Genomic DNA, 26,625 nt, shown 5'->3' with positions numbered 1-26,625 from the left:
AGGTATTCTCTCAAACTCAAAGGTAATATACAAACATTAGAAATTTAATATATTTAATCCACCAAACTTTTAAATGAATGTGTATGCATGTGTGGGGATGGGAGTGGGTATGTGCATATAATCACCAATAAAGTTACAAAATTCTTTCATACTTAAATGAAAATTCTTTAAGTGTGTTACCAAACTTTTTAGAAGGCAAGTAACAAATTCAGATTCATTTTATTATAACAAAAAGATCAATGTCAAAACACTAAAGCTGATGAAATGCTTAAGCTTCATTTGAATAAACATCGTTTTTACCATATGCACACTAGGCTTTAACTGCTTCCAACCTTTCATTTATCATAAGTGTCTAAAAGTAGCAAATTTAAGGTCACCAAAAATAATAGTTGCGAGAAAAGCCTTTAACATGTAGTTTATTTTTAAACTATATTTTGAAAATATAGAAAAATTAACTTTATAAGGATCAAAAGATTTCTTTTAACTAAAAGATGCCTCTTGCTAAGGAAACAAAAAAAAGGCAACATAACGAGGAAGAAACAGTACAGATGGATGCCTATAAAATAATGGGAGATTTTCACAAATGATTGTTAGGGTTATAGGTACTTCGAGTCAAACCATCAACGCTGAGTCAATATTTCTGACTGGGGTTAAGCACCTTTATCTGCAGTACTTACTAAGAAACACATTTGATTTTCGCCTATAGAACTCCATGTGCTTTCAAAACATTTTCCCATCACCACCACATAGCTGTAAGCAGGCAATAGTACATACACTACTTGCCAATAAGGAAACAAAAGAAAGGAATAACAGTAACTGTATGGCTCTAGTTTTCAAGAAACAAAACCAAGATTAAAAGTCTTCTCTGCAAACCAATTTGATCACATGTAAATCTTGGCTTATTCTATCTTGAAGGTATTCTTACTCAGGGGTTCAGTTCCTAATCATTGACGCAAACACCTGATATACTCTGTTGCCCTCAACAATACATAAACAAATGAGCATGGCTACACTCCACTAAAACTTTATTGTGGTCAATAAAATTTTCATGTTACAAAATATTATTCTTTTGTTGATTTTTTTCAACAGTTAAAATTGAAAATTTAAAATCATTCTAAGCTCGTGGGACATACATAAAACAGGTAGTAAAACAGATCTTCCCAGTGGGCCATAGTTTATCAATCCATAGTCTGGAAGAAAAATCACTATTGAGTCTCATGACCTGTTCTGTCTCATTTATATGTGATCCATGACTTCATTGGACTTCATTTCCTTCAAATATCAAAAAGAGGAATACTATATATAAAAATTACCTCGAAATAGATAAATACCTAAGCATAAAAGTGCTAAAACTATAAAACAGAGGAAAACACAGAAAAAAATCCTTATGATACTGGATTTGTCACGGATTTCTTGGGCATGACACGAAAAGGTGAAAAATGAATAAAATAGGTAAATGGAACTTTGCCAAAATTAAAAACTTTTGTACATCAAAGGACACTATCACACAGTGATAAAAACAGTACACAGAATGAAAAAATATACTTATAAATCATATATCTGATAAGGGATTAATGTTCAAAATATATAAAGGAGCCCTAAAATTCAATGGCAAAAAAAAAAAAAAGACAAACAACCAAATACAAAAATGAGCAAAGGACCTGAATAGACATTTTTTCAGTGAAGATACACAAATGACCAACGAGCACGTGAAAAGATGCGCAATGACATTAGTCACTAGGGAAATGCAAATCAAAACCACGAGATACCACTTTACACCCATTACTGTGGCTAGAATTTTTTCAAAACAGAAAATAAATATTAATGAAGATATGGAGAAACTGGAATCCTCATACATTGCTGGTGGGACTATTAAAAGGTACAGTAGCTATGGAAACAGTATGGTGGTTCCTCAAGAAGTTAAACATAGAATTACCATATGACACAGTAATTCCACTTCTAGGTAATAAATCAAAAAAAAAAAAAAAACACCAAAAACTGAAAACATGTTAAAACAAAAATCTGTACACAAATGTTCACAGCAGAACTATTCATAATAGACAAAAGTAGAAACAACCTAAATGTCTATTAATTGATGACTGGATAAACAAAATGTGTCATGTCCATATAATGGAATATTATCCAGCTATAAAAAGGAATGAAGTACTCATTCATGCTACACAACATAGATGAAGCTTGAAAACATGCTAAATGAAAGAAGCCAGACACAAAAGGCCGTATCATGTATGATTTCATTCATATGGAATGTCCAGAAAAGGCAAACCATTAGAGACTGAAAGCAGACCAGTCTTTGTCAAGGACTAGGGTTAGGGGAGACTTGGGAGTGACTGCTTAGTGGGTACAGTGCTTCCTTCTAGAGTGATGAAAAAGTTCTGAAATTAGTGGTGATGGGTGCACAACACTGTGAACGTATGTTATGTCATTGACTTGTAAGTATTAAAATGGTTAAAATAGCCAATTTTATGTTATATGTATTTACCATAATAAAAAAATGTATTTTAAGAAGAATAAACAAAGAAAAAAACAAGAAGGGAAAATGCTTGCCTGCATACACATTATTACTCCATGTGTAAAATGAGATCCAGTACATGGCATCACTTTATAAACTGTAAATTATTATTATTATTCCAGGGAATTATTATTATTACAGAAAAGTGCAGTTGCTACCAAAACACCCTAGATAAATGAGATTTCACAGTTGTAGTCGACAGAACATATTAGTAGTAATATGTTGTTACTTCTCTTCAAACGACTTTATGAGTTCAAAGTCTTCATTACAGATTGAGAACAATTTAAGTAAGCAACTGTAGGATTAATGCCTACTGAGTTCTTACCCGGAGGTTACATGAAAATGTAATGAAAATTGTGTGTGTGTGTGTATTACTGAGTACAGAATTTATAATTTTTAGATTTCGATGGAACCAGGTTAACAAGTTCTTATAAGCCACAACGATTCTACTGAACAAAAGAATGATGTACTTAATTTCTCAAGTGTAGATTGTCTTTGTGAAGATAAAGTACTTGAAAAAATTAGAACTCAGAAATAAAAGCCCACCAAAGTAATGTTATTTCAACACTAAGTGTAGGTCCAGCCTCTTCCCTGAAGCTTTACCTGAAAACTTCAGCTTGTCATTATTTCTCTTTTCTATTACTCCTCTTCTCAGTATTACTTTTGTGATGGTTAGTTTCTTATGTTGATCTAGTATAATTCAACACTTTGATATGTATTGCCTGGATCACGAGCAGTTTTGTGGAGGTCTTCTCTACCTCCATAAATGGGAAGCTACTCAAGGATAGAGGTTTAATTTTACCTATTTAGTAGTCCTAGAATATAAAAGGTAACATATCATTATTTTATTTTTATAAGCTCTATGTATGTCTTTTAAAATTAACTATAAGTATGTTTTATTTATTGTGGTACATCTGTATTTCAAATAAGGTAGATATCTTGGAGGAATTTTGCAGTTATAATACTGAATAATGAATGACATATCCAGTTATCAAAGTCGTCATTAAAGTAACTCCTACCATGTTTCATTTGGTCAACTACATTTACAAATGCTTTACTGCACTGTTAGTATTATGCATGAATGCCTATTTTAGCTACAGATAGAGAAATACAGAACTTCTACAGGTTTCCTTTATACAACACTTTTCATTGTGTGACAGACTAATCCATCATTTTGACATCAAATGATGATAAAGGAACTATATAAGTTTATTTAGTTTAAATGATCTGAATGTTTACAAAATGTTTGTTTTAAAGGTTCTTTTTGTCATCATCATGTTATAAAGCAGTCAGAATCACTTGTTATAAATTATACTAAAATCCATAAAGAGTTTTCTTCTATGTTTGTTAGTCTAAGACCAAGTTATTTTTTAACTCAAGGTAGGAAGTGAAATAAAATTAACTTCCAATTTCATTTACCCTAGGTTCTCCAATATTTTTATTTCATCCATTTATTATTTTGTAGAACTGCTAGTCTCTTAAAAGATAGATGAAGCCTTTTCTGAGACTCTCCTGTCAAAAATCAAAGCAGAATTAAGTACTTTCCTTCTCTTTGCTTCTAATACCACCTTTGGCATGTTTCTATTTTGGCAATAATCGCACTGCTCACTTCTTTTATATTCCTATCTCCATCAGACAGTAAACCTTATAAGGTTAGGGAACTGTGTTTCATTCATTTTTTTTTTTTTCACCTAAAATCTAAGCACAGTCTCTAGCACACTAGGTGCTCAATAAATGTTTGTTCACTAATTTCTTTGAGGAAACATTTGGGTATGAGGGCAGTATTGATAAATGAACACATGCTTATAGAGAATCATTAAATAAGATAAAGCTCCTAATAAACCAACCATACAATATCTTCTTGTCTTAACAGATACGTCTTCCATTATGTCAGCACAAAATAGTGATGGGATAAATTTCAAGAAGTGCCAAAATAACTCAATCCCTAACACATATTTCTAGTACAAAGAATAGAGTGTACTTAACCATCCTCCAGAAAAGAGAGGCTAAGTTAAAATTTCATTGGAGACAAGGTCACCTAATACCTAGAACAAAGTAGCTATCAATCTTTGCTTATAACAACACTAAGTCATTTAAAGGATAGATAAAAATAGTGTATGGTATACGATTTACAAATAAAGTATTAAATTACTTCCAACATTCTTATTTTGTATCAGTCCTTATTGTTTTGCTTAGAAAGGAAATTCCTGATATAAGCTATAAAAACAAGAGAAAGAAAAATGATTTTACAGAAAATAATAGCAGATATTACTAACTGCTTGCTGAAATTTTTTTTTTTTTTAACTAACAAATCTCTGATTTTGTTCATGGTAGCAATGGGAGTCACCAGACATCTTTGAGAGTAGAGGTGGACATATAATATAATTCTGACCTATGGGATGGAAGTAGAAATATCTTGTCAACTCAGAATTGGAGAGAGAAGTCCAAACAAACATTAACTATGACAGTTAACATACTAAATAGCTCCTTTGCAGCTAACAGGGATCTCACAGGCTTCATTCCATTTTTTTTCAAACTGATAAACAAAATCATTTATTTTTCTGACAAAATGTAGGTTTTAGTCAACATATTAATTGATAACACTAACAGAGCCCTAACTCTAGATTTAACAGACACTAAGTCTATGTGCTTTATAACAAGTAACTCATTTGATCCAACCCTATGAAGAAGCAGGTAACAGTAACAGCAGATTCATTATTCAAACTCAGGTAACTTAACTCCAGAGTCTAAGCTGTTAACCACTATGGTCTGCTAATTATGTTCCAAAGACAGCCAAAACATGTCTATGAATAAGTATTTGTGAGTATAAACAAACATGTGTGTACCACATATCAACCAATACCGAATCTGAATGCACAAAAATTTCTCATAATAATAAAACTGATAATATATTCAAACTTTAAGCAGATATTACCTTGGGTTTTAATTTACAAGTAAATACGAAGGGATTATTAGTTTAGTATGGCCAAGTCTGTCTTATTCACACTGTATTGCAAGCTCCTACCACAGTGCTTTGTTCATAGTAGGAACTTAATAGAGATTTCATGAATGACAATATAAATAAAAGGTTAACATACAGATTTGAAACTAAAGCTATTGTCTGGTTTACCTAGCTAATGTTAAATCCTAGAATAATTTTTTTTAATGCTGTATTTGTCACAATAAACATAATTGTCTATTCATAAGCCAATTTTATATGCAATACGTCTCTGCCTAGCTATTGAAAAAACACTTTGTTCTTTATAATATTTAACATTTGAAAGATCTTTTTGACTAAGGCTTTCATTTTTAAATTAAGGTAATGTTAACTTTAACTTAAAATCCACATTTACAGTTACCTTTGAAATTTAAAAAGGAAAAACAGACTCAATTTTTCTAACAATGATCTGTGAATATTCATTTTGCAAAAGAATTTAAAACAGGATATATATATATATGTGTATGTGTATATATATATATATATGTGTATATATATATATATATATATATATATATATATATACACATACACATATATATATATATCTTTCTCCATTCTAAAAAAAAAAAAAGGTATATAAAATTTCAAATTATTTACTATCTTTCAAGGATATGTCTTTTGCCAAAAGAAAGTTCAGCAGGTGTGTGTGTGCATATTACTTTGACATCTAAAAAACATACACAGGTCATTCAGGTTGTGGATGTATCTTACATCTTTCTTTTGCATATATCTCCTACCAGAGTTAATCCTTCACTGTGAAAGTAAAGTTAGCTATGACAGGAACATTGAGCAACCAATATTCCGTCAGTCACTTTCCTCTTTGTTGGTACTTTAACCAAGAAAAATAATTTTGTTTTTTAATTCTTTAATTTTTCAATTTAAAACTGATAGTATAAGAAATGCTTCAAAAGTTGCTACAATGTTTGGATAACGTCTTAAGAAGAAGCTCCAGCTGTTTAATACTGGATTAGGACTTTAATAGTCTTCACTGAATTCAGGTGCTTAAGTGACTTTGATAAACATAAACACTATCAGCAGACTATTTTTAAGTTACTCGTTCACTCACATCCCAGAAAATGACTATATTTTTGAATGACCTCGATTCTACTACTTGTACACGCTTACGCTAAGTGAAAGACTGGAAACATTTAAACTTGGTGTGCTGATGGTAAAATGATGTTTCTACACGCAAATGAAACACATTTAATCAGTTATAGCTTTTTGGTAATGAAAGAGAGGACATCACTAGAGACCCTACAGAGATTAAAAGAATAAAAAGAATTCTATGTCCATAAATTCAGCAACTTAGATGAAATAGACCAACTCCTTGAAATACATAAACTGTCAAAAGAAGTAACATGAATAGTCCAACAGCTATCAAAGAAATTGAGTTGATAGTTTAAAAATACCCCAACAAAGAAAACTTCAGGCTTGGATGGTTTCATTGACTGCAGGTAGCCAACCTGAGGAAATAAGGAGGCTGCATTAACACAAAGCAAAAATTTTAAAACTGTGTTGTCTACTCCAGTAGCCACCAGCCATGTGTGGCTACTGAACTCTTGAAATGTGGTTAGTTCTAATTGAAATGTGCCATAAGTGTAGAATATATAATGAGTTTGAAGATTTAGCATGAAAAATGTAAAATATCTCAATTTTTATACTGATTTTATGTTGAAATGGCAATATTTTGTGCCTACTGAGTTAAAGATATTAAAATTGTCATCTCTTCTTACTTTTTAAAACATAGTTACTAGAATATTTAAATTTAAAAATGTGAGTTGCATTATATTTCTATTGGACAGAGCCACTCTAGGAAACTGAGAATGCCAAGTCAAATAACACAACACCAAAAAGATTAGATATCTTGGAACTTCTGGATCAATTTTTGCCAAAGCCTGCCTTGACTTTGGATTTTTTAAATACATTAATTAATAAATTCCCTTTATAATTTATGTTAGTGTTTGTAGAGTTCGTAATTTTGCAACTGAAAGTATCTTAATTCCTACTAACCCAGCAGTATTTTTCTAGTGCTACTTCTGAAGAAATAAAAACATGTTCTATAGAAACTATCTTTGTAGTTCTTTCACTCTATTTGTAAATGTTTATAATGCACTCACTGGCTTTTATAAAGTACTTCATTTCCATTACAGATATTAGAAGTGAACACTGTTTTCAAATAAAGTGGAAATAAGAGAGAAAAAAAGAAATTCTCACTGAAATGAAAAACACATATTAATTTATTAATTCAAATACTACTGAGTCCCTACTTAGGCTGTGGTTATTAAATAAGTATCACTGCCATATCATCTGTCATGGCTGCCTCCAGTGCTGGGGTTCAAAAGATGCTAGGCTGAACTTTATACAGATGTCATAAAGAAGAGTGACGATGTATTCAGATATTTGTCTCCCCTACAAAACAGTGCCTCTGCATAGTTAAAAGCTTGAATATATGTTTAATTGAGGGTATCATTTCGAGCAATAAGCAATGCTAGAAAAAGAGAAAACATGAGTGTGGCTTTTAGAAGTATTGATTTCAGGATACCTTTGAGACAAACGACTAGTTTGATACAAAGTTCTCTCTCGAGCTCAAAAGAGAGGTCTAGGTCAGTCTATAAGTGGTAACTGAGGCCATGGGAACAGATGAACTTGCCTATGGAGTGTGTAATGATAGAAAAATAGGGCCTAGAGCAGACCTTTGAGGAACCTGAAGAATTTTGAGGGCAAGAAAAAGCCTTCAACAGACGAGAAAGAAAAGCCAAAACATGGGGGTATCAAAGAAATCAAGGAATAAGTGTTTTCCTCCAAAAAGGCATGATCACTGATAAAAATGACTGAGATATCAAACTAGAGAACTCAAATTTGTCCATGGATTTTCGTTACCATGGAAAACAGCTTTGGAGATTAGTGGGAGTGCACATTATATTCTAGTGAATTAAAGAGTCCATGAAAAGTCAAGAAATGGAGGTGAGAGTAGTTAATATTATCTGCAGAGGAGAGAAGAGATATATGGCAGAATCTGGATGAGAACAGGAGGTTGAGGGAACTTTTACTTTCTAAGATGGGAAACACTTGAGCATCTTAAACCACTAACAAGAGGTAGGATTTATCTCTCATTAAGAAGCTTGAAAAGCCCAACATTTATTTCCTAGCTTCCTTTAGGAATAGAGCATAGGTAGATGTACCTGCCTCTGACTTGCAACTGGGAAATTATCAGCAATGACCAGAAAAAACCTTCTCAAGTAGACAGGACTGCTGCAGCAAGTTTAAGTTTCACGGGCAGCAACAAAAGCCAAGCAGCAGCATCACTGGTCCAGCGCCAGAAGCAGTAAGCTAGCAACAGTAATGCTGTCCTAACCAGACTGTACCTGTGGTGTGGTTCTGGCTGTGGTTTCTGCCAAAGGAACAGCCGGCCCAGCCCCCAACAGCTCTTCCCATCATACAAGCCTGGTTCTTTCATCTCCTAGCAATGAATGCTGAGAGCTTCCTAACATCAACTTTATAAACTTACTTTTAGCTTAAATAGTCAGAGTCACTTTTTGTTGCTTCCAGCTAAGAAACCTAACTGCTTACAAAATTAAAATAAAAGCTGATGTTTATGTTAATGATATGGTGGCAAATCGGATTATTTCTGGTCCCTTCCTTTCAAAGATTTCTACATTACGGCTTGTTGATACAAGTACCTTGTACATGCAATAAATTGCCTTAGAATGTTTACTTTGCCACTTCTACATTGAAACCTATATATGGTTCATTTGGAAGATATCGTTCATTTAAAAGAAATTAAAATTTTCCCTAAAATCGCATTTATTTTTCAAATAATTCTGATAACATGTAAAATATATGACTTAAAATTTACTATTTTGATCAGCTTGAAATTATTAGTTTGACAGCCCATTCAAAACCATCATTTTCAAAAAATGTTTTTCTAAGAATCTCTACGTATGCCATTATGCTTGAAAAGGGAGAGGAAATGGATATGCAAAGTTAAAAATGTTCAGATACCGAGTATTTTCTGAATGTAATATATTCTGTCATGTAAGATAATTACATAAATACACAAAATATTTTATACAGTAAGTCTGTCTTCATGTAAGCTGAAAAAGGAATGCTTAATTTAAAAAATCTCAGTAACTAAAAGTTAACCTAGTCATGTTGCTCTAATAATCTCTTCCCCTTCTCTTATAGTTTCTCTAAATAAAGAAATCACCATCATTAACAGAAAATGCAAGGAAGAAGAGCTAACATTTTCCCCTAACTACAGAAATAGTAATTAACAACTTTAATAATCCTGTGCTAATTCAACTTAACCTTCTGGCTCTGAGAAGATTAACCATCTATTCAGGTCGTATTTCCCACTGGGTGTTGGTTACTAGATAATTCATTATGGTATCTAAAATGCCAGTTTCTGGATTTTGCTGATTAATCTCTGAGTAAATTCTAAACAACACCATTTTTATTAGGCAGTGAGTCAGCTTGCACAAGTTCATACAGCCCAAATTATGCACATATTCTGAAAATTCACGTAATCAAAGCTAGAAAAATGTGCTAGAAATACAAAGATTGGAAATGTGTCAGAATCAAGTCTTTAATTAACTAGGGAAAACTGAGAAGCTGAGTTTAAGCATTTTAAAGAAGTAAAAGAAATGTTTTGGTAAAAGGTGGGAGACTGGCTTGTTGAGAATTAACATGCAAAGGTCCAGTGAAGGTAATCCAGAAAGACAGAGGACAATCATGGAAATTAGCCTGCTTAAAACAGAGAGTTGTTAAATACGATAAGGACAGCTGGTAGCGGTCATTGAAGTGTGCGTGCACACACACGCGTGCGCGCACACACACACACACACACACACACAAAAGATTAAATGTGTTCATGAGAGGGACTGGAACCCAGTAAAATAATAAGTTCTAGACAGAAATGGCTTCCTGATTATGCTAAATAACCAAAGATCACTAAAAGCCTATCAGTAAAGATGTAAATCAAGAGTATTCTTATTTTCTTTCAAAGGCCACCTCTGGCATCGCCTCTGTCCTTTTTCCATGATGTCCTCACAAATCTTACCAATTCAGGGCAAGACAAAACTCAACGGAAATATAACATTTCTAATGCTTGTAGGTTTTGTTTTTGCTTTTTGTACATGTGGGTTTTTTATTTTTTGCTTGTTTATTTTAAAAAATAGTTTTCAGTGAACTTGTTCAGAGAACAATTCTTTTTAACAACAAAAGAAATCCTTCAATTCCTTATTGTTCATATAGCTCTTAGCCAATCTCCACCCAACCATTACACTCAACCACAGGCTTCTAGATTCCCCTTCTAAAACAAACTGACATGGAATGTTAAAGGCTACTATCTCATATACTGCTCTGTACACCAACCAAAAGTAGATTGTTTTGTTCCCTCACTGTTGATATCATTTGTTTCTGCAATTATGGAATTTAATTGTATATTATCTAAAGCAACGAAATGTAAGTATGAAGAATTGTTTCTATAAAAATTAAGCTGAAAAAGTGGATGAAATGTTTTGGTGTATTTACTTTAAAAAGAATACTAATTGAATTGGGCGTGGATGAGACTACTGTAAAAGACTTGGAGTAAATAATAAAATATTAAGATTTGACTCACAGATAATATAATAAATGTCTTTAAGGTCTTCTTCCCTTTTAAATAAATCGAAATTTGAAATCATAAATAATACACATGGGTATGGTTTATGCATGAAAACCTGATGTAGAGGGCCAATCTGTAGATTCATACACCAAGAAAACACCTTAGCCCTAGCTCATGGTTTCCTAACCCCAGCACTATGGACATTTTAGACTACAGAATTCTTTGTTGGAGTGGGAGGGGAGGTGAGGAGCAGTACTGTCCTGTGAAGATAGCATCTCTGGCTTTTCTACTACCCACTAGAGGGCAACAGCACCATGACTGCATTTTAGCAATCAAAAATGTCTTCAGATATTGCCAAATATAACCTAGGGGGTAGAATCATCCCAGTTGAGAACCACTGCCCTGTACCAAATGATTAATGAATACATGTATACTTATATGTTTTCATTAGTGTAAAATGTTTAAGTGATCTTTTTTAATAATTTTTGCTATAACCAACTTTTTTGATTGATCAACTACCAGTTTGAATTAAGTCATTTAGATGGCTTTTCTATACTTCACAGGAAAAAAAAAAATCCTTGCTATGGCAAAGTGCCAAATAAGACAGTTTCACTCTATATATGAGGATATTCTCATTTCTTCTACATCTTTTCTGAGATCAAGACAGAAGCATAGGATTACTGAGTAGGTCAGAGGAGGAACAGTAGAAGCAGCAGCAAAGGGAAAAAGAAATGTAAGAAACAATTTCCAGATAATAGGAAGAGCAACACAAGGAGCAAGCTTACTGTTTCTTGCCTATGTAGTCCTATTCACTGCAACGTTTACTGAGGGCCCATCTAACACCAGTCAAGAGAGCCTCCTATGCATAAACTCCAGAAAGCTTAAATGTCTACTATTAAATGAATGTTTATAGCAAATTATGATTCACTCATTTATGATGGTCAAAAAAATAAGGTGCATCTTTATGTACCAACACCATTATATATTGTTAAATAAAAATGTAACTTGAAGTGTGATACAATTACATAAGTAGGCTTTGGGAATATGATTTGTACATGCAAAGAAAAAGATTAGACAGTAAGCCAATTAATAGCACTTATCCCTGAGGTGTCAGATTGTATTTTCCAAAATTGCTATAAAACAATATTTCCTTCATACATTCTCTTAAAGAACCCTGACACTTTCCCTATCAAGAGGTAGAGTCTGTGTTCTCTGCTCTTGAACCTGGGCAGGCCAACATGACTACCTCAATAAACAGAATGCAGCAAAGTAACACCGTGTGGTTTCCAAGGCAAGGTCATAAACAATAATATATCTGACTTTTTTCTCTTTTGGGACACATGCCTTTGGAACCCTGAGGTACCATATAAGAAGTCCAGCTATCCTGAAGCCACGTACTGGAGAGACCGCAGAAAGACAGAAGCTGCAGCTGTCCCAGCCTTCAGGTGCTCCAGTTCTCCCAACTTGGGCATCATACATGAGTGAGCTAGCTTTCAGATAACTCCAGATGAGAGATCCCAAGTGAGAACCACTTAATGGAGCCAACCCCCCAGAACCCTGAGACAAAATAAAATGTTGTTTTAAGCTACTAAGTTTGGGGGTAGTTTGTTATGAACAGACAAGAACACAGGGGTAGAATGTGTCAGGAAGAGGAGGGGGCAGCTACACTTATTTTATATATACTTCTTTATTACTTGGATTCTTTTCGACATAATAACTTTATAATTGCATTTTTTAATTCCTTAGATCTCTTGCTGTCATGATAAAGAGGGAAAAACTGAGCTTATTCTCAGAAGACAGTGAATCTAAAATTTCTACCTATCATCTACCCTGACTATTCTTAACCACTCTCATTGGTACCAGCATTTTACGGCAAAAATATCTGTCAGAAACTCAGACTTGGTAACCTACCTAATGCTAAGTACTATTTCTGATGGTGGGTCAGAAGAATTACTAAACCAAAAATAACTCAGGTATAGCATTGAGATCTGTACCTCAGGGTTGAATCCTCTTTCTGATTCCATCAAAACCGAACTGTGAGCTTCCTAAAGTATAGACCTATGTCTTACATAATATATAACCAATATTAATCAGATAAATGAGAATAAACGAACTAAGAAAATTAAAGGGTGAGGGTAAAGAATACGGAGGGGGATAAGCCAACAGGAGACTCAAGGACCTTACACTTCGACTAAGAATCCAATTCATACACATGAAATGAAAACTAAAATACTTAAAATGTGATATACCTTATAAGGAAATACAAAAAAAATTATACATACTTGTAACTGAGTACATAAATACATCTTATATGTGGAGTAAATGACTGGCCCAAATGTGACAGGGTTCACTGGAAAATGCCTCCTAAGAGAGTGACTTTAAATAGGTTTTATTAAGAAGGTTTTAACTGGCAGGATAAGGATATATAAATATACGAAGTGAGGAAAGTAGCAAATACCAAGAAATAAAGACTGAAAGCATATAGCAAGAAGAAAGGTAATTTACTTCAGTGTAATAGAAAACATCTTTAGGAATAAGAAAGTAGAATGCTAGGTAAGGGAGGGGGAATAATGTTAGAGAAACTAAAAAGCACAGTGATTAAAAATTGGAATATAACACAATTCGAACTAAGAACTTCTTCAATGATTTGACGAAAAGTGTTGATGAAAATTATTCTAAGAGTACTGTGCACCATGGAATAGAGTAGGGAAGAGGCAAGAAGGCCAGTTTTACTGCTGTAATCATCTCAGCCAGAAGTGATGAGGATGGCGACCACAGATGTAAAAAAGAAGAGAGCAATCTAAGAGCTGCGATAGTGAAAGAATCAGCAGAATACCACTGATGAGTTAGATGGGAGAAGAGGGAAAAAAGTAAGAAAGGAAAGTAATAAAAGGGTAATTTAAATGTTTTAAATATAAGAACTCCAAGACCAGAGGTAAATTTTAATAAGGAAAAGGATAATGGAAAAAAAAAAAGACCTAGATATAAAGAATTTTAACTAAGAGGAAATAAGCATTTGCATCAAAAGCAACAAAGGCCTACAAAAGTAAAACAGAGAAAAACAAATCAACAAACAAAAAATAAGTAGTTAGGAAAGGATTACTTGCAATGTATAAGAATTCTAATGATTTAGGAGGGGGCTAAATACCTTAGAAACAGAAGCACCCACCAACTAATAAAAAGATAAAAAGGTGTGCCTTAATCTATGCCGACTACTATTTTAAGTATTTTATAAATACTGCCTCATATGCTCACAACAATCCTATGACATGGGTACTATTATTTGTCTCCAATTTTACAGACGGAGAAACTGAGACACCAGCAAAGTTTACGCAAAGTTACAGAGTAAATTGTGGAGGTCAGATTTGCACCTAAACAGTCTGGTTCTGTTAAGGGTGTGGTTCTGGGCAAAGATATGCTAACAGCCAACTTCTGCTTCTGTAATCTGCTTGCTTGTTTGATGTTAACTAGGGTGTGGCTAATCTGTTTTGCTTGTTTGATGTTAAATCAGGGTGTGGTTCTAGGCTTTATGAGATGCCTCTTTTGGGAGCTCAGGGCTGATCTCCCCTAACCCTGCGTGGTAATCAGTCGCAGGCTGGTTAATAAAGGCTCATAATTCATCTCAATTGGCTCCGAGGGTCTTAGAATTGATCGCGCCACAACAGTTCCAAATTCCATGTTCTCTACCAGCTCAGTATTCTAGGATTAATTAAGTCACTGAGAAAAATTAATGACAGACCTAAAAGAAAAAGGTGAGGAATTAATTTGTGAGGGCAAAGACTCAAGAGATGGTTGATATACCAAAAGTGCATACAGTGGGGAAGAAAACAGATCCAGAAAACCAGAATAAAGGAGAATTTATTGACAAGGAAGGGGTGGGGAAGACTGCCTTAAGAGTTGGTACATGTAAATATAAAAGTTTAAGAAAATTAACTGATGATAAACCATTATCGACTTGATGTTTGGGGCATAATACTAACCATTTAAGTATAACATTTAGAAAAATAGCCATGTTTAACCAAAACATAACCCATTGCACAATTTAGTAGCATAAGCAATTATAGAGGATGTTCAGCAAAAATGCAGGCATGTGTCAAGGAGGGAATATTCCAAGTTACAAACAGGTGTTTAAGATTACCAAGCCCTCTATCATAGAGCCAAGTACATAGGGTTTCAGCAGCAATCATCATGCTATGTCTGTGCATTTTCCAAATGTTCTGAAGACATCAATTACCTATTATGCTTATGGGAAGATGCATATTCCTGGGCCTATCTAAGATTTTAAGAATCTAAGTGTGGAATTCAGGACACCAAAATTTTTACACTTTTTCCAGGCAATTCTTTTGCACAAAAGTTGAGATGCACTGCCTTCTTCTACTGCAGCCTAAGTGTTAGAATTATGTGACTCCCCTACTGTCTGTCTCCTGTGGCTCTGTGATCTGACTCGGATCTGCTAGGTTCTTTAGGTGCCTATGCTTGACTTCTGCTTACTTCTGAAAATCTCAATCTCGGTTTGGTAACATAACCAAGACTTGGCTTTGGAGTTTGTAGCCCTGAAATCTCTATCAACTCCAATAATGACATGGGGCAGAGCAAGTTCCAATCCCTTTCCCTGACATCATGGAGCTTCTGTTAAATATAACATATGGTGTTGACTGAACACTGGACTGACTCAATATATCAATTCTTATGTTGCCAGATCTTTGGAGAACATACTCATTACTACTCACCATCTGAATTTGTGTTGCCTCTAAAGTAAGAGGGCACACGTGTCCTGTCTTTGTCCTGATAACTGTAAAACCTTGTCCAGAATGAAAGACATTTTCTAAGAGAATAGCTGCCACCATATAGACAGTGTCTATGAGAATGGTTCAGTTTCTGGACTAGTGAAAAAGTGAGTTTTTCTAAGACGTCTATGGACCCTGACAATGGGACAAACGGTGGCCAAACGTTGTCTACTTGATATGAGGTAGAACAAAAAAGAGCCTCTTTATTGAACCAGGGATGCTCCTTGGTACCCAAAACTAGGATCTTGAAAGAATGGCTTCCAGGTACTTTCATGCTTTAGCAGATCTGTGCCTCAAATTATAGATGGAATATCTATGTTTCCACTGCTACCTCTGGTTCTCTTTCCTTAACCTTGGCTAGTTCTGTAGTCTCACTTTGTCATCCTTCTGGTTGCACAAAACCAGAAATGACTAACATAAAAACTAACACTAAATTATACTGGGAGACTTTTGCCATTTCATGCAAATTATTTGATCTTTGAAGAAAAGGATTACATCCAACTCATCTTTGTATTCCACAGAGTACTTAAACATGCACTGCTAGACTTGACATGTTTAACTGAGTATGCCCTGCTGGACCCCTGCAAAAGAACTCTCATGTAGAGAACCCAAAAGCATTAGCTTCATATAAAAGATGACATCCCCCTGTGCCTTATCCGCCAAGGTCATGGAATAGAAATAGACTCATGGTCATGCTATGCATTCAGATTTCTCTCTGGCCAACTGAACTAAAGGAAACAAACTGTCGCCACTAACACGTAAGCTTCGGTTGAAGGAAAGAGCAGTTCAAGTCAGCACCACAGCAAACCAAATCCACCTGCAAGTCAAAGTTATGGAGAAAAAGAAACTGTGAAAAACTATAGCAAGGCAAAGAGAAGTGGAAGGGAGAAGCGAGAAAGGCAGATGAAGCATACGTGGAAAAACAAGGCAAGACAAGAAACCATATGTCCCCAAAATGAGAGACTAGCTTCTCAAGATTCCTGACAGTTCTACCATTCACACAAGGTCTGGTCATTCTTTATCAACCCAAAACAGCTGGATCCCTACAACAACCTCTCCTTGAAGCAACACAATTTCTGATTAAAGCATTATTTTTTTAAAGAATGTGCATCAAGATAAATAAAAAGCTGGCAACAGATAAATCCAAAGAGGAAAAAAAATTGTACCACGAAGAAAGTAAAATCTCAAGTAGCCAAAAAGCTCTCTAAATATGAATCTGACTTATCAAGAAGTAACATCAAAATTTATCGTATTCTGGTCAATAAAACAAATTAAAATTTAATTGGCCTTTTCAAAGTAAATTATCAGTGTTGACAAATAAATTGTCTCACACCTGGAGGAGACAAAAACCACGTGATGTATCTTTTTTGTTAATATATTATATTGAAAATACCTTGTTGGCTATTTAAAGCAGACCTTTGTTGTTAGATGTCTGTAATAATCAGTAATATGTTGGATTAATAGCCTCACCTTTGAAGACAGGCTTTATAACACATACGGCTGATAAAAAGGAGGTAAAGTATGTAATCTGCCCTATAAATAGCCTTTAATCGGATGGTCCTTTCTCGTACCTAGACTAACAATAATACCAAGAACCCTCTCCCCCTTTCTTTTCCTCTCAAGATATTTTCTCTGAAAATCATCTTTGAACTGACACTGAAGCAAGTTCCCTTACAACAAATCCAAAATAAAACTACCACATGAGCTCACAATTAATTGATCTAAGAAGTGCTTCAACACTGTCAAAGACCAAAGACCAAAATTCATGTCAAAATAACTATAATTTTGGTTATCTAAACAGATTCTACCATACTTCCTCCCTGGCAAGAAATATATCATTTAAGCCTTGAATTCATTTAAACATTTCACATTTTATTTACAGAAATTTCCAAAGCTATTGTTAACTTTTGGGTACTTATTAGTACTAAATGGGTACAAATATTCTAAGTCCTCAAGGAAGGCTTGCCAATTTTTAACTGTTAAGGGTGGAAAATTTTCAAGTGAGCCAACTAGCTAAGTCAACTACAGGGAAGAAATATCTTTAGATACCAGAAGTTGTCCTACTTGCTTGGGTGTGGTTTAGGAGGTGTATTGTATAAGATATGATGATGGCCAATGTCTGCTTCCGTAATTCACTTACTTGTTAACTAGGGTGTGGTACTAGGTGATGTATTGTGCTAATGGCTAACTTCTGCTTCTGTAATCTGCTTGCTTGTTCTAGGCTTTATAACTGCCTCACTCTCAAACCCTGGAGCTGATCTCCCCTAAGCCTGCATGGTAGAGAGTCAGTTGCGGGCCGGCTAATAAAGGCTCATAATTCATCTCAATTGGCTCCGTGGGTCTTAGAATCATTCATGCCATAACATAACTTCTCAAAATGAGAAAGTTTAATTGGAATTTTCCATAAAAACTTTCAAGCTGTGCCAAAAGAATTTCTGAACTACTAAAAAAGGCAAGAGTGAAATTACTGATCCAATAATTGGTATCTTTCTCCTTAGTTATACTGACAATACAACAATTTATGAATAAGTAGGGAATAATTCAACCTCTGTGGTGACAGACTAGTTCTGTATCGAGATTGTGGTGGTGGTTACAGAATACACACACGTGATAATTATATTAAATGGCACAGAACTATATACACACTGTACCAATGTCAATTTCCTGGTTTGGTATTGTACTAAAGTTATGTAAGATATGACCATTAGGGGAAACTGGGAGAAAAGTACAGGGCCCTCTCTACTATTTTTGCAACTTCCTGTGAATTTTTAATTATTTCAAATTTAAAAATAAGTAAATAAGCAAACAAACAACTCGTGAGTTTACTTAACAAAAATACCATATATAAGAAACAAATTAGTCTAAATACCCTGTTTAGCAAACTAGAAAACTGAAAACTAACCAGGTAATATTTACAAATTTACACGGTCAATAACAGAGTGAAAACACCTAGTTAACATGCTGTCAACTAAACATATTATTTCACAAAATGGAACTTAAAATTGGAAGTAATCAATAACATATTCATTAAATAATTCCTTGCATTAGGGAAGACCAGGTCATTTCATGCCTATAATGCATTGAAATGTTAAGGAATAAAACAATATTTTTTAAATTATTATGTTTTATATAAAGGAAGGAACTTTTTTGAGGAAAAAAAAAAGTCAAAGAAATTTATATAACCTTAGACCCACCGCCTATGGAGGAAAATGTCTTGAAATTGAAAAGCTTGACTGATACAGAATGCTAAATAAGTAAGATCATGCCATCTTTTCAGAGAGGTCTTCCTAAGAGTATACAGCAACTATTCTTGTCCTGAGTGGTTCTAAACTGCTACTATGTAAAACTAAATATAAGCCATCTTTGACTAAAAAAAAATGCATTTTCAACCAAATAAAGATAATATTCAGAATAGCTACTTTCAAGTTCTCCACAATGAACAATTACGTTCTGTGAAGTCAAATGCTGGCTAAATTAGTGGTTGCAAACTATAGTCATAATAATGCATCGTACAAAAATTACATCGTACATTCTAAAGTCTAAACTGATACCTTAGTTATCATCCTGCTACCCCTATACAATAGTTTTGGGTAACATTGATCCTTGTGAGGCTCAGTTTTGTAAAAACAGGACATTCTTTCTCTTCTTTGAAAGGAATGACACACAGATACAAATCATCATATGTGTACCATCTACTACTTTGGAAAACCAACTGAAGCGGTGGAAATAAACTAGCCACCCAATCTCAAGTACAAACATCAGTAAGTAAACAAAACAGAATGTCTGTCAATTGCCTTCCAGATCATGCAATGCAACTATTTGATTGTTCCAAAAGTAATATAAAGAAAACACATTGCTTGAAATGGAGTGAGAATTCAAATTTGTGGGGAAAAGTGAAAAAAAAAAAAAAACTACACAAAATTAATAATAGATCTTTAGTGAAGTTAGGCGAGAAGATATGAAAAGTTGGATTAGCAAGAGAAAATCTAGGTTAGAAACATAAAAATGCTTTAACAGAGTTAAGAAAATGATTTTTTAAACTGTAGCCCGAATTAGGCAATAAGCTAACTAGTATTATTATTTATTTGGGGACAGAGGGAAAAAAGCCAAAGCAATAGGATATGCTATCATTCTTTACACAACAATATGCTTTAAAATTCAAAATTAATTCTTTAAATTGAAGACACTACTAACAAATGCAATCCTCATAGACTAATACCCAAACCTCCTTATCTAAACTGAAGAGTATTTGCTTGGCCCACCAATAGTTTGGCATGGCTAAGAGTCTGGGATCAGTAATGATGGAATACATAAGGCAGGAACCAAAACGTAAAACACTCGGCATAACACAATAATTATAAGTTAACATTTATGATATGCAAAAAGCATTCTAAGGACACACAATAATCCTATGAAGGACGGACTATTTATTCCTATTCTACAGATGAGGAAATTGAGGAAGAGACAGATTAAATGACTTGCCCAAGGTCACACTGCTAGTATGTGGCAGAATCAGGATTTGGACACAGGTGAAATGACAGTAAGAATTTGTCTGAAAGGCTAGGGAGCCATTGCAGAATTAAAGGCAGAGCATGGATGAAAATCAAATTCAAATTATATTTTAGCAAGATTGCTCAGGTAGGGCCAAAGAATGACTAAGGAAAAACACTGAAAGCAGAAAAATTAGTCGAGACTGATGTGGTAAGCCAGAAAAGATGAAGGCCTGAATTAAGGGAATAGCAACAAAATGAAAAGAAGTGAATAGATAAATATAAAGGATGCAAAATCAACCTGACTTCATGATTGGATTGAGAGAATAAGAATGATTTCATAGCTTGAATGACTAGGCCCAACCTAGTTCATATTTTAAACATACTACTACTTTATCAAAATCTGAAAGCACAGTTTCAATCTAAAGTCATCGCATTTCAGCAATAGCCACAGCATTTGACTTTACCCTTTGAAAAAAAGTGACTACACATATGAAACTTACTGCCACTTGGCTACTCCACACTAATTGTTTAATATGCATACAGTAAAAAGAGCTATTAAGTGTTTTCGATAAACCACATGTAGACCACTGATAAACCACTGGATATAAGTCGGACAGAGAAGCTACAAAGAATATACCCAGTATGTGGAATTTGGTAAATATTATTATCACAATCAGCACTCCAAGAAAAATCTAAATGCCCTTTGAATAGATTTGATTCTAATTTTATCACTTATAAGGAGGGGTCTGTAATCACTTGTTTTAGTATTTTAAAAAAAAAAGTAAAAATATAATTTCAAAGCAAAATCAAAGATTGTTCTTTTTTCTCCTTCTGTTTGTAAATGCAACAAACAAAACAAAACAAAACAAACACTATCTTTATAGCCCAAGTCAAGGATCTATAAAATATTGCATTAAGATTATAATAATCATTGGAAAAACTTACTGTAACTTCAACTTTATTACCATTGTACAAGTAAAAAAGCCAGGGACTTCCAGTAACTAGATGCTCTTGGAAAGTGTCCAAGACTATGTTATAGTAAATTTCCAACTTGTTTCATCTAAGATCAAGAAAAACAAGCCATCTAAAGCACGGGATTTTGTTTAAATAGACTCTAACTAAAAATTTTATGTCAAATAATCACTCGGAAAAATCTTTATACTTATGATGGGCCCTAAGACCAGTAAGGGTCAACTGGGGGGATAACTGCACTGAGGAATCCAAGTCACATATTACTTAATATTATTTTGAGAAACTTTCAATATCAGTAGCTTCCATTTTGAGAGAATTAGATTTTGGCAGAATCTGTTAAAGTAATGGTTTACAATGATAATGAAAATCTCCATAGCTTTTGTAAGTTTGACAGCATGTGGTGGTGGTTATTCTTTGATTTCTAGCCTGAGCCACTCCTTAGTCTCCCGTTATTTGTGGTTCAGATTCCTTTTTTATGAGTTGCATAGGTCTATACCAATTTCATACATAAGCAAACATAAAGGTACTTTACATGTGTGAGTGCCTATGTGAATATACAATTATAACACCCTTGACAAGCTAGGATTTCCACTCTTCACTGTTTAGAAATTAAAGTTCTACTAAATTGAGAAGTAAAAGCCAGCAGTTAAGAGAAAAATCTAGCCAAATAGCAAAGGGAGCTTTTAAATTAATTCTGGAGCCAAAAAAATCTAAATAAAGCAGGTTCACAAAACAAAGCCAACACATTTTCACTGAGCATCTTTATCTGTATATGTTCATATTTTTTAAAAGTTGAGTGGTATGCAACTTACATTTATGAAATATGACATTGTAAGATAAATTTCTAATTCCCAAAAGAAATAATTCAAGTTTAAAGATCTGCACATAAAAATAATAGAAACAAGAGCTGCAATAAAATGAACGGAAAAAGCAAACATGATTTTACAGGAAACATGAAGCTGTCTGAAACATTAAAGGTGAGATAGACTGAATATAATATATAAAAGACCCAAAATGAATAAATTAGGCATAAATATTTTCAATGTGTTCAACCCCTACTGAAACAAGCAATGCCATTACAATTAATGCTTGCTACAAAAGTTGCCATAAATTGGCTACTTCTATTTTTTTAAATGATGAACCAAAGAAACATATGTTGCAATACTGTTTGTAACTTACCAATACTGAGCTATTAAGTTTCTATTAGTGATGCTTCACTCAAGGCTGAATTAGTACAGCAGTAAAAATGAAGCCTCACTAAAGACATTCAACATAAAGCTGACCCTTAAAGGCTCCCTGATGCACATCTGCAACCACAGTATTTTCACCATATGCAGTACACTAAACTAGCAACAAATTGGTTAAAAACAGTTTGGATTTTCAACTTCCCATAATACAGGCAACATTTTTCAGAGCAATCATATTAAAATAAATGTGTCTTTCACAGTTACAGGATGAAATCTTAAGCTGGACAGGTACCAATGCCCTAATTTTCTACTTTTTTCGTAAACCATATGACTTCCACATGCTGAGAATGTTTTATGCTTTAACCCGCAGTAAAGGCTTTACATCATTTTAATGCTCAGTGCTAAATTCCAACAGAATCATCCCAAAGAATGCAAGGAATATATCTGATTTACTTGTAATGATTTTAACCAGACTACTAGTGAGAAAGAGTTTAATGAAAGCTTTTTCCAGTAACTTTGCATTTCCATAGAAGAAGAAAAAAACAAAACAAAATCTTAGTTACAGGTGTGGAAAAAAAAATATTCATACTTTTTCAACTCTTAACAAACATTTTCGTTTTTATTTCTGAAATAATCACTGAACATTTTAATACTCTATGTCTAACAAAATTACTTTAAGCCCCTCCCCCACCAAAAACCTGCCGTGTAGTTATTCAGGATTTTTCTCCAGTTTTTACAAAGTAATGTTTCAGATTAAGATAAAAGGTTAAAACAAAAAATTCTGGAACCTTTAATCTATAACAAACTAAAGGCTCGGCTTTGTATCAACATATCCTATATTCTAATTTTGAAATTTAGAGGACACATCAATTTTTTTTTCTATTCGGGTCAATCAAAATATATATGCTACCTCATGCTTTTATAGTCAGCTCGTCTATGTGAATGATCAACTGAGAAATTTCACATTAAAGGTTACAAAACACACCATAAAATTACATACTGTATCTATGTGACTTTCAGTTTTTATGGACTCTGTGGTCCTTTACCAATAGGTTCGAGAATTGATATGTTTGGAGCCAAATACGTAGACACACTAACTTCTTAACAGTTTAAAAGAAATTGTGCCAATTCCTTTAGTTATTTAAAAGTCCATTACACTAGGAATCTGTCACATGAGGATTATTAAAAAACTTCTATTTCAGACTGAAGTACAAAATATATGATCTTAAATTCTCTTGGCTTAATGTTATTAAATACCGAAGAATGTAAGAAACATGGGATGTTGCAATTCTCTTCCTTTTATAATCCTAACTGAAACTTGAAAAAAAATCAGATTTCAAATTTTCCAAACTTGACTTATGCACACAATTCAACTAATCTACAACCTAGTTGTGCAATTTTAAAGTAAGTTTAATGCAAAGCACACTAATTTGATGTGATAATTACCTGTGGCTAAAAGAAAAATAACAAACGCAGATCCTTGTCAACTAATGATGTATTTTACACACAAAACCACAAAAAGCACAACCATATTAGTACAAACTAAATAGGCACAAGAGGTATTATGTCCAACCTGGAAGAGAAATGTACCATGCCAAGAAAGGAAGGAAGGACTGAAGGGAGGAAGAAGGGAAGGAAGGAAGGAAGGCAGAAGTCTCTATACCTGCAGGATCCCAGGGAAGTGAACTAGTCACATCACTCTAGCCTATACGAAACATGAGGGCTTTTAAAGCTTCAGGGTAAATTTAAAAAGCAATCACTTTACATTCAACTTTATATAGTACGGTATCTTTAATGCCAACTGCATTCTTCTCTTCACTCACCCAATGCTTCCTTACTCTTCCATACCAGCTTTCAGACAAATGCGAGACAGAACAGGGTGGAGTAGAAGAAAAATACAAACAGCGCCTTTCAGCTACTCCCCCCGCCTCCAAATAATTTCCAACAGTTTTTCCTACTATGAAAAAAAGTCACCCTATCTCAAGATACACAACAGTCATTCTGAGTCTTTAGTAGACACGGAGATACATACGCATGTCAGCACTCCCTGACCCCAACCCACGTCGCCGAATCTTAAGTAATCTTTAATCTAACACGAAGACGATGAGATACCTCTACCTGCTGTTTCGGGGTGAGGGTGGGTGGAGGACACCTTTCAAAGTAGCCCCAACAGTGTAACCAAAACACAGTTCCGGAATAAAATATTAAGAACACTTTTCCTTTCCCACCTTATCTACCGACTTAAGGATGCAAAAATCCATCTCTACACTACCTCATCTCTACAATTCTCCTGCCCGGAGTTCGGGGCGGAGATGTGTCCGGGGGAGGGGGCGGAGGCGAGGAGGAGAAGTGTGATCGGGCAACGGGACACGAACGAGTTGCTAACCCCAGCTACCCAGCTACCCAGCACCACGTCGCCAGCCCAAAGGTCCAGCACCAGGACCCCACGCACGCTTCCCTGCCCAGGCCCAGTTAAAAGCTATGACTCCAGCTATCTAACTTCCTATCTCTAGACATTTATTCAAGACTAACATATCAAACAAGTACACGTCACACAGTTTAAAACACAGTTAAACACCCCCAAACCCACACACCTCCAATACGCCTTACAGTTTCCCAAACTCCAAACAGGAGACCCCACCTCCAGGATTCAAACCTTCCGCCCATAGTGGAGGAGACGAGGAGAAAAGAGTTAGGGAGCAGCCGACGCCTTTCAATTACCGCCTCCCACGAACTGCCCCACCCCATACCCTGCGTCCGGGTCACCCACTCGGAAGACCCCTGCTTCCTCTCTTCTCTCAATCCGGCCGCTTAAGAGACCCATCCGCAGCCCACTCACTTTCTCCCCAAAAACCCTCCAAAAAAAAAAAAAAGTGAAAAGAAAGACGTGAGTAAAGAGACTTGAGGTAGTCCGGCTCGAAAACCGTTCGACTCACCTCGGAATGGTTGCTGAGTTCTCTCCGCGCGGCACAGCCCCCTCCCCAACGTCCCAGTACGACGGGCTGAGATGGGGAGGAGGGGAAAGCGGGAGGGGGAGGGGTGTCTTCCGCGTGGGGCGCGCGTCCGGAAGGGACTGGGGAGGGGTTGAGGTCCGCTCAGGAAGAGGAGAAGGGGGAGGGGAGGCCCCTATCTCCCAGTCTCCCCCTGAAAACCTCCCTTGTCTCAATCACATCAGACTGACTGTCTTTGTCTGGCTGACAACCGCCATATTGATATCAACAGCCCTGCTCCCACCTGCTGCCACCAGGCGGCCCTGGGAGTTGTAGTTCCTGCGTCCCCCGAGTGAAAGGGCGGGACTCGGCGTCCAGAGTCCCAAGGGAACTACAGCTCCCGGCAAGTCCCGCGCCCATCCACTTTCCCACAGGGAGGAGGGGGAAAGGGGCGCCAGAGCCGTGAGAACTACACATCCCAGAATACCACAGGTCCCAGGCCCAGACTGGGGACATGAGATCATACTGGGGTGGAGAGGGAGGATAAATTGGCGGCGGAGATGAATTTGAGCGGACAGAAGGAGGCATTTAGAGTGGAGAGGGAGGAAAAGGAAAGATAACTACAGTTCCCATGATGCACGGAGGGTTGACTACATTTTCCGTGATGCCCCGGGAAGGGGGCGTAGAGAAGAAAGACTGCATGTCCCGCAATGCTCTCCGCGAGCGAGTGGCGGAGCTTGAACCGGAAGACAGTTTCTGGGTTTGAGGAGTCGATTGACTGGTGTTGAACAACCAAAAGTCCAGTATGAAACTGGTGAGTCTCCGCTCCTAGGTCAGAGGGCAATGGTTATACCGTATCCTTTTTGGACGCCGTCGTTTCCACCTTGGGAAGGGAACCGTCGCGAAAAAGGGCTGGCAATTGGGGAACTGGAAAGTGGGGTGGATTAAGGAAAGCTGCTGTTTGTTATTGAAGGGGTTAAAAATCACACCTCCCTACCCTCTCCAGTCCCCCAACCCTCACACGCAACTTCCAAGAGATCTTATACATCCCTGGTGGGTCCCCTTGTTAGATGAGAGGTTGACTGTAACATTTCTTCACCGACGAACTAAGGTTGGGCTT

General features: G+C 35.4%; 1 protein-coding gene across 1 annotated transcript in view; it reads right to left on the bottom strand.

Moving 5' to 3' along the window:
- HMBOX1 (homeobox containing 1) overlaps positions 1 to 25,817 on the bottom strand; it is a 153,414-nt gene extending 127,597 nt beyond the window's left edge. Inside the window, exon 1 of the mRNA XM_023519668.1 lies at positions 25,512 to 25,817. The gene's annotated coding sequence lies outside the window, so the exon portion shown is untranslated. The remainder of the gene's footprint in view (positions 1 to 25,511) is intronic.
- Between the last annotated feature and the right edge of the window lie 808 nt (positions 25,818 to 26,625).

The sequence above is a fragment of the Pteropus vampyrus genome, unplaced genomic scaffold (genome assembly GCF_000151845.1).
Source record: "Pteropus vampyrus isolate Shadow unplaced genomic scaffold, Pvam_2.0 Scaffold229, whole genome shotgun sequence".
In the NCBI taxonomy this organism is placed as follows: Eukaryota; Metazoa; Chordata; class Mammalia; order Chiroptera; family Pteropodidae; genus Pteropus; species Pteropus vampyrus.
Note: the sequence above shows the minus strand (reverse complement) of the source record. Positions and strands in the feature narration are given on the sequence as shown.